Source organism: Mixophyes fleayi, chromosome 1 (genome assembly GCF_038048845.1).
Source record: "Mixophyes fleayi isolate aMixFle1 chromosome 1, aMixFle1.hap1, whole genome shotgun sequence".
Classification (NCBI taxonomy): domain Eukaryota; kingdom Metazoa; phylum Chordata; class Amphibia; order Anura; family Limnodynastidae; genus Mixophyes; species Mixophyes fleayi.
The window spans coordinates 343,792,886-343,809,489 of NC_134402.1; the positions used below are offsets into that span (position 1 = coordinate 343,792,886).

The 16,604-nt window shown below is 38.0% G+C and overlaps 1 protein-coding gene across 13 annotated transcripts in view; it reads right to left on the reverse strand.

Moving 5' to 3' along the window:
• The window catches only part of FBRSL1 (fibrosin like 1), a 382,122-nt gene extending 365,789 nt beyond the window's left edge, over positions 1 to 16,333 (reverse strand). For 11 of the 13 annotated variants that reach the window (XM_075217057.1, XM_075217042.1, XM_075217084.1 and 8 more), the window contains exons 1-2: positions 16,235 to 16,293; positions 14,962 to 15,004 (exon numbers count right to left, since the gene is read on the reverse strand). The gene's annotated coding sequence lies outside the window, so the exon portion shown is untranslated. Of the gene's footprint in view, positions 1 to 14,961; positions 15,005 to 16,234 lie in introns of all 13 variants that reach the window. The other 2 variants (XM_075217123.1, XM_075217007.1) reach the window with 2 other exon arrangements.
• Positions 16,334 to 16,604: the final 271 nt, after the last annotated feature.

The window sequence follows — 16,604 nt, forward strand, 5'->3', positions numbered from 1 at the left end:
TATTTTAACATCTGCATTATTATGTCAATGCAAGGAACCTCATTGCCTACTAATTGTATTATGGCATCTCGTAACTTCTCTTCCTCATAAATGTAATATTAAAAGGAAAAGAAAACATTTTGTGCTGTACTGTGTCTCGTTACAATTTGAGCAATGTGCTACAGGGAGGAATATATACGGGCAAAGGAGAAATGTTACAGCCTCTGTGGATAATTTTCTGTAATTGTGAATAACTCTCGATGAAGAGTAGTTTGTTCCCTTCCAGCATTTCAGAAGTGGAAATAGCTGTCATTATTTGGATGTCCCAGCGGGTGTCAAACAGGTGACCTACCACACTAGGATAAAAATTCTTGCCAAATGTGTTCTGTAACCCCTATCAGGCAGATGGCCAGCATGACCTTAAAGTTATACTATTGCCCAATAATAAAAGATTGGATTATTACCAGGTATGTTTCTAAAAGCAGTAGGAAGATAACATCTAATCGGCTTGTGTGCAAAACAATCATCTCATCACAATAACAACCTCCTGCTTCTCGGTCACTGCTCTGAATGGCCTGACCTCATCCATTTTTGACCACACGTGTGTGTTCAAATTGCACATAAATCCTGAAGCACTGTATGTGTGGCCAGATTAATAGACAGTTTAGTTACAAATACTATTGATTACAGTTGCATTATTACAACATTGCAATAACAGGCTTGCAAATTACATCTTTGCAAATTGAACTTCAGGTAAAAAGAAAAAAAAATACTTCAATGATTGTTGAGTTAGAACACAGAAACAAATTACTCAATTTGGATCTAGACTAATTAGTCAAACTTTACATATGATGTACTAAAACACTTGAGTCAAATCTGATATGCGTATGTTGTTATGATTGAACCCCTATAATACCTTGTATAAATGCCACTTTCAATCATAATGGAGTATAACATTAATATACTTCGGAGTATATGCACATTTTTTGCTATTTATATTTATTTGGAAGCCATCGGAAAAGACTTAATTAAGTTTCCATTAACAACAGTGGTAATGCACTAATCGCTCCACATCTGACTTGGTACAACATAAACCATACATACCTTATCATTTTTCTATCAAATATGTGCAGTTAACCACTGAAGCTAGAACTGTTGGCAATAGAAAAATCAACTTAGCAGTCAAGTGGCAGGCAATCAGCCGTTACCATTAAAACAGTAAGTATTGTAAGTGTTTTTGTGTGCTTTGTGTGTGTCACAATTCAACTCCACACTGAAAACACAAATTAAGAAACTAAGTTATCTTTTAAACAACGTTTGCTAAGAGAAAATAGTTGTTGGAACGCGAGACTGGGGACAAAGTGGGAGCAATGCACAATGATTGACTCCAAACTCACCTATGTTAATGAGACTTTACATGTAATATATACTTTGAATATATAGCTCTACATGGTATAGGCTATATTGTTTCTAAACTGCGCTGAATTTGTTTCCCTTATATAATATCAACATAAAAGGGAGAATATAAACAGTGTGCAATAAATAACTAGCATGTCTTAGTACATGATGTACTGTTAAACTGAAGAAAAATAATTTTTACCGATTTCCAGCTTATTCTCTATCATATTGGGGGCAGCACGGTGGCGTACACTTCTGCCTTACAGCACTGGGGTCATGAGTTCGATTCCCGACCATGGCCTTATCTGTGAGGAGTTTGTATGTTCTCCCTGTGTTTGCATGGGTTACCTCCGGGTGTTCCGGTTTCCTCCCACACTCCAAAAACATACTGGTAGGTTAATTGGCTGCTAACAAATTGACCCGTGTGTGTGTGTGTGTTTTAGGAAATTTAGACAGTAAGCCCTAATGGGGCAGGGACTGATGTGAATGAGTTCTCTGTACAGTGCTGCGGAATTAGTGGCGCTATATAAATAAATGGTGATGATGATGCTCAATACAATCAGCTGTTAGTGGCTATGACATGATAAAGTTGATCAGTGATAGTGTAGATAAAAGGACTAAATGTTTCCTAGAATTATACATTTAAAGGTCTAATCATGTATGCTGTTTTTCAATATTATTAAAACTATTTTACATGGAAACCTACATCTAGAGAACTATTATACATGTATATATAATACAGAGAGAGTGATAGTGGAAAACAAAATAGATAGATTGAAAACAAATCTGAAATTTTAGACATGCAAAGAATTCCAAGGGTGCCAGAGAAGAACAGTGAGACACTGTTAGGGCAGAGCCTGGGGAGAACAAAAATTCAGTGAGGCTGCAGAAACTGCAAGGCTACTAATAAACATCATGATGGCCAGTTACAAAATCAATCCTTTGTTAAAGAAACACACTGGCAGCAACAGGGCAGCCTCACCAGCAAAAGTCCCCTTTTATTAGATCATGGCACCATTGTGCTACAATTATCAAGATACTAGATGAGAAAGGTCATTTAGTCATGCGCATAATTGCATATTTTTATGGTTTTCTTGCTACACTGGATACTATTTTACCAACTTAACTTGAAATTGTTGTTTTTTTTTTAAAGATTTTATTTTTGCAAGGATCAACAGTACATGTCAATTAACCTGAAGTTTTTATTACATAAGACAGTATTTATGACTGGATGCACACCTTTGTGCTTGCCACTTACTGGTCCAATTTGGTCAGGTTAGAAAACTTTGGTCGGTCATCAAGAACCTGGTCAGACACCAATTGTTGTACAGGGCAGACTTATAACTGGATTTGTCAGTATATCTTGACAGATCTGAAAAATGTGGTCAAATAGAGAACATGACCAGTTAACTCCTAGTTGTTGTGATTGCAGAAGATCCAGAAATAACTCACATGGTGAACAGTGAATTTAGCACCAATAAGTGTACATAGTACACAACAAATACCATTGTATATGTAGTCTTTACACTACAAGCAGGTGCAGCCAAATCTTACTTTAAGGCATGAGTTTAAAACTAACATGCTGGATCTTAGGGGTTAAGTAAGCCAGCAATAACTTTATTATCTTTACTCAGCCAGAAAAAGCAGGTCACTGGGAAAACCAAGACCTGCACACCAACACAACTTCCTCCATAAACAGTGAAAGCTGCATTTATAAATGCTCACAGTAAATTCTACTTACAAGAACTCTGACAAAAGAATGGCTTTCTGTAATAATAGCAGCTCCATTATGACCCTGAAAGGGCATTGTAATCCATGTGAAAAGAATGTCTTACAATACACATTTGTTTGTAGTACAAGGTAACACCTTCCTCCCATCCAAAGAGCCAATACTATAAACACAGATATGGATATAAAACAAATGAAGGATGGGCCAACTTAATCTCTTTTGTCCTCAGAGTATACTGGCTTTATAAATACTAGTAGGGTGGCTGAACACACAAACTGACCAACACACATAGTACTATTAGTTACAGAATGGCTGCTCCTTTATTGGTCCATTAAACAAGATGACAATATATGTAGTACATGAGATGTACATTTTTTTCTAGTTAAATATTTAACAAGTCAAAGGAAACAATGCAGACATTCATTTTGATTATGACCAAAATATTCCATTGTTACAGTCACCTAAATGATGTAAATACATTATACATGATGCAAGGCTCATCACCAAAGCAATTTCATCCTTACTTGTTCTTACTGGCTCCATGAAAACCACACACATGAATTTTACATGACAAAATGTATTCTAAATTCTGAGCGACAAGAAGCTGCAATAAAAAAATTATTTCTTATGGAGGAAATGTGATTTTGAGTGGGAGGAGATGTTTTGCCTGAGAAAACAGAGCTAGACAATTTAGAACAATTATCACTGTTTTATCACCCATATAAACAGAGTATGTTACATATTTCTGCAGTGCTAACCTGCTACTAAATCACAGAGAAATTTTAACATGCATTCTAAAATATCTTTTTACAGTTAAATAAAAGCTTATCTCCTTTGTTAGCAATATTCTAGCTCTGCAGTAAGGAAGTTAAGAAAGATCTTCCTCTGTGCATTGTGGGAACAGATTTTCACCTTGCACTTGCGGATCTCCGCAATAACGAGAAGCCTGTTAAGTGCAAGGTTTGTTTGGATTGTTGTCTAAAGAGAGTTTTTAAGCACCTAGGGCATATGGCAGCTAGCCACAAGCATTTATACATACATATGGATAAAAACAAGCAGAGAAGCCAAAATAGAAATAAACCATAGTCACATTTGGAGAATAAAATCTGTTTCTGTATTCATTGGATGGGTAAATTTATGTATTCTCTACTGATCCTGCAAAATGGCATTCACGTTGTATCACATTTCTAAAATAATCCTACTCTAACATCAATGCTTGATATTCTTATGTCTCGGGATAGTGAAATACTGCGAGTATAAAATAGCAAGGAATTGATTTTCTGTATCAAAGTGACAATACACAACATTAATGGTCATTTAACTGGATAGAGAGAATAAGGAAACACTGCTTCTGCTATCTGGCTCATCTTTGCCTAGCTTTTATGCTTGTCCAACTCATTTACTTTATTTCACGCACTTATTTAAAAAGAAAAAAAAAAACTAAATATAAAAACACTGACTTTAAATCCCCATGCAAGAGGTTTCCATTCATGCTTTAAAATTGACAAACAAGTATTTTACACTGACTTAAAATCAGGTTATGCGGACTGTGGGCTGACACGATTATACTTCTCAAATGGTTTGTGCTCATGGGCTGATGTAGAGCTGCATGCTGTCAATTATCCTGCACTGCATTCACTGGAAAGTAAACATTGTGGCAGAACTTGTCAAAATAAAGACCTATTAATCACTATTGCAAGCACAGTAATCAAACCAGCTTTTACAAATGCCTAACAGATCATGGAGACTACTTGTTGCATCCATAATATTTCAAGCATTTGCGAAACGGTTATAAATTACAGTACTTGGATTTTTCAGAGTGATCAATACCTGACACTTTTTTTTTTTTTTATATCAGCTACCTCCTGGTAATCACATTGTTGGAAAATAGACCATAAACAGCTCTGCACCTGCCTGTGACTATACACACACACACACACACACACACGTGGGAGAACTGTGCAGAGACATATGGAGAGCAGGACAAGTTCTCATAATAGAAATGCTTTGCTTGTCTAATTTTTAAGGGTTGTGTAAGGAGGCTTAAACAAAATTGCTTTAGCAATAGACATTTTTAGTAATTAGTTCCACAAATTTACTCAATTATTTTATATCAGCATCACCACACCAAATTATTTGTGCTAATATAGGTGGCAATTAGATAATCTGATCTAGATATTTTTAGGGTCGCCCTGGACAAACCCCCCAAAAATAGAAAAGGGCACAATACAGAGCATGCAGGGCTCTTGTAATACATATTATGTCATGTTCTATACAGTAGCGAAACTACCCGGTACTGCAGGGAGTGCAGTACCAAGAGAGAAGGGAAGTGAGTGAGACCAACAATGAGGGGTCACTCTCCTGAGGACACCACTCTGATCTCATACACAGAAGAGGCCCACTCTGCTTTCCTCAGAGCACAACAAGGGCCTGGGACGCTGGAGTGGCATCTCCAGGCCCTACACAAAAATTTTGCTATGGGGCGCACTAGGAAATGTACTGCTGTTACCATGTAGGAATACGCAGACACGTGTTGTGAACCATCGCAAATAACTGAAACAGAGATGAACACACCCCAGAAACAAAGTAATCAATGGGGCATACGTTTGTTAGCATAGCATAAAATTCACAAATTTGTACTGCGCATGCCCTCAACATATGTATTATAGAGGGATTTTTTATTTAAATCAAACCTAGTGAATGTATTTTTCGATATCAAAACAAAAGTTAAACTTTTCTTGTGGTATTCTGTATGGACTGCCATTGTTCTCTGTTTCTCTGCTAATTTTGTCATTTGGTCTTGTGGTTTCTTTTTACATTGCAAAACCCAATAAAGAAATATTACATAAAAACTGATTTTGTGCGTATGACCTAGTTGAGTGTATGTGTGCCTAATGTAAACCTGGAGTGTATCTGACTGGCGCAGAGCCGGATGCACACTGAAATGCGTCCAACTCAGCATATGGGCGTCAATATGCATTTTTTAATGTGTGGCTTTTTAGAACTAACTTTTTGGATGAATGTATGTCTAGAAAAATGTACAACTTAGTGCCTATATGTCTGGAAATCATTTCTAGAAGCTGATATTTCTGCTGCATACGCCAGGGGGTTAGTCCCACACTGAGAGTCACAGGAACAGACAACTACTTGCTGGGGGAGCGAGATGCTACTGTGAAACGCTACGTGGTTGGAGTTCTTCTTTAAGCAAGTTTATTAGGTTGCAGTAACAACGCCCACTTATTCCTTCCCACAAAACTATAATGACAGGGGCCATTTTCAAACTAACAGAGTACCTGCTAATCGGTTAAGTTATTCTACTTCCCATAAAATGTCAGTGACAAGAGAGGAGTAAGAAATGTCTGGAGCACTCTGTCCTTATGAGTTCTATGAAAGCTTTTATGCATTCCTGGATTAGTAAATATTAAGCTGTAGTGTGTTCACTGACACAACCAGTTAAGGTGTAACAGGTTCCTTTGGCAATGAAGGGGGGTAAATGTTCCAAGTGTCTGGACTGTGAAGAGATCAGAGCTATAGTATAGAGAAAAACAGAAAATGTGTGAAGCTGGATAATGAAGTCAGCAGGGTCTCAGTTACACTCTGTACCATCACGCCTCCGACCCCTCCCACATGTCAACACTGCCAGCTGCTGCTCTCTCTGCTATCCTCACTTTCACTCCAAACATGGACCCTGACGCTTGCTCTGTGGAGAAAACAAACGCTGATTTGCAAACAGCCAAGCTCCTTGTGGACTATAGTACAAGCAAAGCCCTTTGGCTCATGAACACCAAAGTAAATCTTGTTCAGAGGCTTGAACGAGTAGGAGGAGCAGAGCTCAATCTTTATTGTGAACAGATATGGGATAAAGTCCAAGCCCTGATGTTACATTTATTTGTTGTCTGGAGCAAACTCAGACATGAACTCTGCTAAGCTGGAATGCTTGAACGTCATGCAGCAGCAGCAGGCTATTCATGTAAATGAAAACCTCCTGTTTAGGAGTTGTTCACATAGGGCGACTGCCACTGCAAAAACCTCACCAACAGGCCGTCAGCTACAGCAGAGGTGTCATCAGCAACATAAAGATCTTGTCCCTAATCTCTTCTTCATTAACAAAATACAAAGCTACATTGTAATCTTTATTGATTAGGACTGGTTCTTGTATCTCTAGAGGGTTTTATTTATGAAATCAACAAAATAGATAGGACTACTAAGGTTATTTTTTTTTATTTTGTTTTTACATTTTGATTAGGGTGAAAACATATACATGGGTGGCAGTAAAGCTATTACAAATGCCAGTGTCATTTTGATTCCAATAACAAGTCAGTGGAGTTTTTTATTTTTAAATAGCAAACATTGTAAGATGATTAACCAACGATTGTCATATGCCCATTTGTAACTATCTTTTTCTAAATCTCTATTTTTATTTACATGTAAAGCATGCAGAAAATGGCGGTACACTAGAACGCACAAACTGTGGGAGGATAGAACATTGTAAGCAGTGAATATACATGACCGAAGAACCTTAAGTGCAGGATAGCCAAAGTACAATGGCATTAGTAGGGTACCAAAATTGAGGTAACCTATATGTGTAATTAGTGTGGGTCTAAGCGGGTGCTAGGCTAGGGGTGGAATCACTGGTGGTGTGAATACTTGAATATGGGTGAGAAGTAATAATATATATACGCAGAATTATGCAAGTTAGCACAGACCAGAACCTTAATATATAGAAAAAGGTCTGAAAGCCTTTGATCAGGGCTATCACAAGAAGTATATCTGTGATGTAAAATCTAAAGCAACCATGGCTAAATATATGATATACAATTGTCTGCAATTTTGACAGTGAGATTTTAAACAGCAATATTATTAAAGGCAAACCCCGCTGGTTACCGCCATATCGGAGTATACTTCTAGGAGGAATTATTTAAATATGCTGAGATTTTCTCCATAGCAGCCAGCTGCCCGATTTTACTAGTAAGAGAAGCGTCATTACGTTTCCTGTAGCTGGCCTCTAGGTATTTGGCCGCATTCAAAATATGGGAGATCAGTTTATTGACATGTTTGTCAATCCAATCTACTGTCAGGCATAATGAGAAGGACCACAAGCCTTTGGGGATCAGATACTTCATCCCAAAATAACAAGATCTTGGGGCAAGTTCACCAGATAGGGAGAAAGGAGCCATTACTTTCATAAAGTCTAGGCAGTCTCCTACTTGTAACATTAACCAACATAGGCAACATAATCCATATATAGCAGGAAGCCATCTGGTTCTGGGGCAGCTATACAATAATTTGCAGAAAGAAACACGGTGTTGTGACTATCAGTTAAGCAAATACATGTATCTCAAACTCATGGGAAAATACATCCACAATCATAAAATTCCTGTGGTCATTGTAAACGTCAGTAGTTTCTGTCATTACCATGGGACTGGTTGCATTTATGTTTATTTACATGCTGATGGGCTTGATCACTTTCTAGGAATAAGATTATATAACATAACGGGTATGGTGACATGCAGAGGGCAATGACAATATGGTACTTGTTAATTGTATGGACACCACTTAAAACATGGCCTGTGCCCCCATGTCATTTCTGTTATCACCCTGTTCCCATCAGCTCTTTGCCTAATGGTATTGTCCTGTCCCCCGTACACGTGGTCAGCCCTCTCTGCCACCCATGCTGATCTCAGGCACAGCCTGTCAGCCCCACCCCAACTCAAAGCCAAGCAATTATAAGTATGTTTCTCACATTTTACAGATAGAATTACTTTCAACATTAGCCAGTCTAATAGCCACGTCTACTTCAGCTTTTATCACATTCATGGCATTTCTTGGATGCAAACATAACAATTGCCAGGGATGTTACTGTTATATTATGTGTGTTTAAGTGCATGTGCCTGATTCTGCATGTTCCTCTTTTCACAAAACTTAGGTATGATGCTACTATGTGTTGTTAAAAATCTTGCCACTTTATGAAAGGCCAACTTTCAAGAAGAATATCAATCAGAACTAAAATTACGTTGGAACACCCAATTTTCCAAACAGAACTGTAGGAGACCGTTGTTTAGGACTGCAATTTGTGAGATACTCATTCCCTGGTCAGTGTATTCCAAAACCAGTCCTCAGGGAGCCCTATCATTGCATGTTTTCTATATCACCTTGCTGGAGCACAGATGTGCTCATCACTGACTGGCACACTGTAACAGACCCACAGGTGGTACTAATGTATTCGTGAGCTGGAAAACCTGCACTGTTAGGCTTCCCTGAATTATGTATTTTAGAAACACTGCCCTGGGAGATTATAGCTTGTGATTGGTCCCTGCTCTGCCACCATTTAAATTTGGTTAGCTTCATCGATTTGCTGGTTCTTCTTTACACAAGCACCAGAGAAAAAAAACAGCTGCAAATGTCAGCCCCAGGAGCTCTGTAGAGACACCTTAGTAATATTTCTAACCTAGGCTGTAATGAACTTTAAGGAGGACATTCCAAAAAATTAACATTGTGCTAAACTGCAAATCATATGCATTATTCCTAGATTATACTACTTTAATGTACAAATATGTGCATATTTGAGAACTAAAACATCACAATTTACTATATAAAAAAAAAAAAGAGGAGACTCTCTGGATCAAAAGCACTCCTTTGTTCATGTGTATATTTACTATGAGCCATTTAGGGCTGGAGCAAATTAACTTTACAACAATTATTGTTCACATCTCAACTACTAGCACTTGGCAGAACAGGAAAAATAGACCTTTCTCCAGCAGTGATTATTGTTCAAATTACTTACAGTTATAAGGCAATTTAACCAGACTTCTAAATAAGTCTTAAACATTTCCCACTGCTAAGAATAATTCAGATTTTCTTCTTGTAATAAAACATTCTTACAGTACCTTTTTATTATACAATTTAAGTCCCCAGGGTTCTAACTTTAATGTCAGGTAATGTATATTTTTGCTTCTACATTACACTGCTAACAATAAAGGTTATCTCCCTGTGAAGGCTAGAAGCCTTTGCACAATGAATTTATTCTTAGAAATAGCTGTACTATGTACTCCATTTTCTGGACTGAAGTCATTATTCTTTTGCTTAACCCTTTTGCAGACCAAGGAGGAATATATTGAAGAATACAATTACCATATTCCTCAGTAGTGGATTTCTGAAATAAAAAATCTGGCAAATAACTATCCAAAAGAACACATTGCATAACATGAAGTATGTGTGCGAATACTGGATTTATAGATCTCAGTAGAACATTAAAGAACAACATACTCTACCATCAATAGGATCCCCAGAATGTGCTTTCTACAAACCGATGATTCTGAGACCACTGTCCCCATTACCCAACTCGACCCGTCCGATATGTTACTTTACTCTACATATTACTTTAGAGCGTTATTTATGCTCAAAGCAAGCAACCATACACATCTTATGAACAGTACTGGGGCACTTATATGTACAGAGGAATTATAAAAAAAATATATATCTGGTTATATTGTAAGCATGTCTTCTGTAGCAATCGTTCTGTTGGGTGCAGCATCTGTAGAGCTGTGAAACTGTGATGTAATCAAGTAAATATTAAGTGGATGCATGCATACGAGTTGTTGATTGTGTGAATTACAAAGTTAGGCTATGTCTTCCTGAAACATCAAACCACTTGAAATGCACTAAAAATGAATAAAACCATCCATGTGACCGTAGACTTACAGCTCCCGACTCATGCTACAATACAAACTAGAAGGATAGTGTGAACTTAGCTGTAACAGATTTTTCTGTAGGTCTCTAGTTACTATTTCAAAAAGTGAAGAGTTAAACAGCAAGACTATAACATTATGTCTGTGTATACTGGTTATGCTAAAACAAATTATTACTGTACATGGAAATGTTTTACTACAATAATAGCATAACAACAATGAAGCAAGTTGACAAACTGAACATGTCTTAATGGAAGGGGTGAAAGTGCTTTTTTTGGCATGTAGTAGAATACTGGCTGCATTTCCATGTAGACACAAATACTGGGCAGCTTTATTTTTGTACTGCAATTTAGTATTCAGCTAGGACACGCCTCCTCCCACACATTATAAATTTGCACACACACACCAGCTCCCCCCTTCTGCAATTCAACATGGTTATTCTAGCTGGATTTATGCTTAATTCTAAATGACACCATAAATGTGTAGATGCGTTAAAATGACACAATGACAACATCATAATGTTATTCGGGCAGCCAAGCCATGGTGCAGTAAGGAAGAAATCCATGGTTGCTCAGACATAATTCTGATTCTCAATCCTAACTGGAAGTGGTTGTCCACTTTTAGACAACCACACACAACTTCGTCCTGCCCTCTTCATGAGGCAATTATGCAGGGATCCTTCCTCTGGGAGTCGCAGTGTTACTTGAAGCAAGGAACTGACCCATGACAATTATTACAAGACAGCCCCTGTGGTTTACCAAGAAGGAACACTCTCCATCTGTCCATGCTGAGTCAGTCAACCAGTATAGAATCAGGACATCTAATCAAGAGCCACATTCACACTATTACTATGTACCAGCATAGTCACCCATAGTGCTTCCTCACAGTAAGCTGCATGGTCCAGCTCCTGGCTTCAGATATGACAGTAGACCCCAGGAAATGACCCAACCTAATTGCCATGTGTGGTAGGTACAACAACTATAAAGAGTGTGGTTTGATCCAACATTTATGAGAATGCAGGCAACTAAATCATTACAAAACTACCGACATCACTAATAGCTACCAAAACAGAGTGTACAGAACCAATACACTTTAAAAGAGTTTCCCACCCTCAAGTGTTTATGTAGCCCATCCTCGTTACCCCCAGAATAGTACATTGGTTTTCCCTCCACCCCTGTTACTCCATCCATTTTCCCATTATAACTGTCCCCAGAACGTTCTTGTACTTCTGCTGGAAAGAAAGCAGACAAGAGATTAGACACATTTCAAATCACAGTCTCCCTGATTGAATGGATGAATGTCAGAGACAATCTGGAGCTGGCTGTCATTTAAGTCAGTGCATCAGATCATTGCTCTCCTTAAGTCATCCAGCACCAGTCTCAGCAGGAGTCCATAGTACAAGCAAGCACTGGGGGTTATGGGTGGTTATGGGTAAACAGGGGTGTACATCTCCCTAAAGACTGCAACCGCCTTGGGAAATAAATGATAACTGCATTTTAGTGTACACTGAGCTATTTCTTACTATTAGAGTAGAGACATCCATTTTTTTTTTTAAACAGGCATTTGTGAAGGTGTAAACTGAACACAAGCGAAGTGTGAATTAAAGTCCCAAATATTTATATACATACGTCAATTATACATCTTCCACAAATGTCAGAGCAGCTCTGTTTATTCAGGAAATCAATCAGAAACTGCACACTGTCATTTATGTCAAAGTCCATCCAGATCCCAAGTCAGTAACATGGATTCATTAACTGCCTTGTTAGCAGCATTTTCTGTGTTATAGAAGAGTTTTCTACATTCTCCTGCTTACTCATCAGTTTTTAAAATCTAGACAATAAAAGTAAGCGATTTCTGTTATCCGCTATGCTCTTCATATACACAGCACAAACAGTACAGCAAACGCTTGAAATTATGTATTTAAGTCAGTATACAATACTCAATGTCACATTTGTGAACAAATGCATTTTACAAGGATATCTCAAATAAAAAAAAGGGTTTATTTTTAGGGATTTAGTTCAACCTGTGCAAGCTGATTGTCATATTTCTGTATGTAGCCCCAGAAAATCGAATAGCTAAATTTGGCTAAAAATTCACAAACTGCTGTAAAGTTCACTCAGATTTGGAAGGGGGGAAAAAAAAAAAAAAAAAAAAAAAAAGTTACATCAACATCTATCATCGTTTGAAAGGACTGGTGCAGGTTAAAGAAAATAAATTACCTTTTACTTTAATGGGGCCCATTTAGTAAAGATGCACATTTGCAGGCACACCACACTCACCCACTGTAATAAGACAATATATACAGTGCATGTGTAAAATAAATAATTAACCCCACCCCCAGATAACCTGGAGAGATTTCCACGAAAACAGAACGTCTCCTCCCAGAGGTTACTAGCACCACACTGGACTTCTTCCCAAATCCCCTAGACTGAGGGGTTCAGAGTAATCAACTGCTACTCCAGGGGTCCCAATCCTGCTAATTACCCCTGGGGTGTCAGGGAGAGCTCCTGCACAGAGATTCAGTTATCAAGCACCACTCCTTCCCCCAAGCCCACAATAGAGGCATCCGTAAGTGTAGTGATCACCTGCACAGGCTATCTAGTGCTTGGGCAGGTTAAGGGATAATGGTTAAAGCAGTAACGTTCAAGAGATTGCAAAGCTGTGATGACAAGCAGTAGGCTAATAGGGATGGGGTTGCCAAATTGTCCAGTGGCCGATATTTGCCAACTATATGGAATTGGAAAGCGATTCCCAAATTAACCTTCCATCGTTGAATCGGGAAAATCAATTTACCAGTCTCTAGTGTGTCATTAGAGAAGTTCACAGGCCTTCATTTAAAATTTCCTCAAGTTATTTATAAAATGAGCTATGAATCAGGCTATTTACCCTGAAAAACAAACCAGTTGGTTTCGCTAATGTTAACAGGCATGGTGACATGTGATAAAGAAAAAAAAAAAGCAAACATCAGCTCCAGGGTCTCTCTCATTCTTATCTAAACAAAAGCCTCCTTTGAAGCTTAAGCAAGCAAGCCAGAGAGAGGCCTGTAATTGTGTTTTCAGTGGTAAATCTGGGATTCTCCAGAGAAAGCCTTTGCAGTTATCTCACAGGACTCACCTCTGAGAATATAGGAGAACAGTACTAATTTATCTTTCCTAGACCCCACAGTACTGCTGTAATCCCAAAGGAAAGCATTTCATTTTTCATTACATTTCTCTGTTTTCTTTTACCTTAAAGATTTGTTGCAGGTACCTCCTGGCAGGTTTGTACATAAACATCTCATTAAACAAACATCAGTAAGTATGTTATTATTGGGTAGATATAGGCTTCTTCAGTAGTATCTCTACTGACAGTCAAAAAGTCTATCACCACAAATCTTGCAAGATTCAAATGACAAAAAAAAAAAATCTTAATTTCTCTGAAAATTACCAGAACAAAAAAATGCAAATTCTAAGCACTGCTTTGAAATCATTACCCTCTGTAATAGTAATATTTTCATTTCCTTCATCAAAACAGTATTTTGCTAGTAAATGGTCTGTGGTTAGACCACTCACTCAAGTGACCAGATCACATGATAAATTGTGCCCATTATAAAGGATTGGATGTCAGAGCTCTGGTTTTCTATGGATTATATTCATCCTACTGGGAGGTTATAGTCTCATGCATGACACAAATATATGCAGTGCACAAATATGCAATAAATAGACCATTTACATTAATTTGTTTTAAATTCAATGTGGATTTCAAGCACTTTGAAACAGTTTTAAAGAGCAGGCAAAGCTCAGAGACGTGAATACAGAAATGAGACTAAAGAAGTGAATATCTTATGTACAGATTAAAGTAAACAATTAGATGAAAATCTAATTATTCTGCTACAAAGTGCAGTAGAAGTTGCAAAATGGCAGAGTGAAATTATATAAAATTGTTTTTCCAGCAAAAATGCATTACAAAGATCACTCAAACACATAATTAACATTTGGTTTCACACACTGATGGCAAAAGGAGGTTCTTTACAAAAAAAAAATAAGTCTTTATTATTCAGACACCTTACAGTGCAAAGCGTACAAATCAAAGAGCGATTGCAAACACCCAAGGAAGCAATCGTGCTGCAATTATACAGGGAGCAAAAAAATGTCACTGACAGGTAACGTACAAATCAACATCACTCACTTGTGATCTACTTTAGTGGCTCTCCGTGTCAAATACAATAACACTGCAAAACAAATTATTAGATTTAGGGTTGATACATTTTAGAAGCCTTGCTCAGCAGGTTCTAGGACAAAAGTAATCAGTATGGCACAACATATGCCTCCATTTTCATACATCTAAATGAGTAAAATTAGCTGCATCATTACTGTTGTAAGCAAACGCTCAATGTACCTGTATATCAAGAGCCAGGACCAGACCTGTGAAATTTAAAGCCTTGTGGATAGAAAGAAAACAGACAGCCTCCTGCTCTTAAGTTTAACCAAATTAACTTAAAACATTCATTTGCCTGCACCCCCCTTCAGCTTTGCATACAGAGCAGTTGCTCCTAGTTATGGCACTGGCTACGTCAGAAAAAGAATGTACATTAATGGATATATGTTCAGGATCCAATTGCCTTGCTTTATGGTTCAGAAATAAATTGTCAGTTTCAAGTGTACAAAGTTATTAGTTGAAGAGTAATTCTTGTTTTGCACCTTGACGGTCATAGATATTCCCTATTTTAAAGTCCTATAATAGAAACTATAATAAATAAATATCATGACGTGTTTGTACTTTAATGAAAAGTAAGCTCAGTGGAAGCTCCAAAAAGAAGCTGGAGCTCAGCATGCAATTTTAGCAACAATATAGGGCTACGACTGTCAAATCTATATGATATAAATACTCTATTACCTGCACATACATATAATGTAAATGCTCAAAAGGTAGAGAAACTAGATTACATGTCCTTGAGTTTAAATGGCTGCGCCATGTGGGTATACAATCAGTTTATGAAATATATACACTACTGCAAGTGAATTGGAGTTTAGGGATTTGCAGACTAGTATTTTCTTAATGCAACATGCAACACCACTTGTTTCTTCTGAGCACCAACCATGCAAAGAATATATATATATATATATATATATATATATATATATATATATATATATATAGAGAGAGAGAGAGAGAGAGAGAGAGAGAGAGAGATGGATAGATCTCACACATTGGTTTAGACAAGGTCTCCCAAGCAGGAAGTAATCACAGTATCACCCCCTCCTTAGTATAACATAGTACATTTAACACACTGCTACCCGTATGTCTGTGTGTGCTAATAATAAGCCTGCATCCCCCTCCCCCATCCCCGGAGCTGTGACTGGAGAGGTCCCCCTCTCACACACTCAGCCCATACTCCCCGGCTGACAGCCAGGACAAAGGACACTCTCTGCTACAACAGATAGACAGTCGGATACTTAACTGCACGGCGGAGGCTCCGGGAGGTCTCTATGGGGACGAGCTTACAGAAAAGCACGGAAGGGATACCTCCGCACAATGCAAGGCAGTCGAATTACTCCGCGGCACCAGCCTCAGAAAGAAGTCCCACATTCAGGCTGCATGATTGTGCGAGATGGTGGGGGGTGAGGGAATTACAGTGTTGTCAGAGAGAAGAGCGAGAGGAGAGAAACAGTCTGTACAGAGAACAAGTGATAACTTTGATAGTAAAAGCGAGAGGCTGAGCTGCACACAGGTCATGTTATTTGTGGGTAGGGGTCACTTCTCTGGAAAGGAGGATACAGTTGGCTCCTTATTCGACCAGCTTCTTGTTTAATTCTTGTTCATGCTCCAGC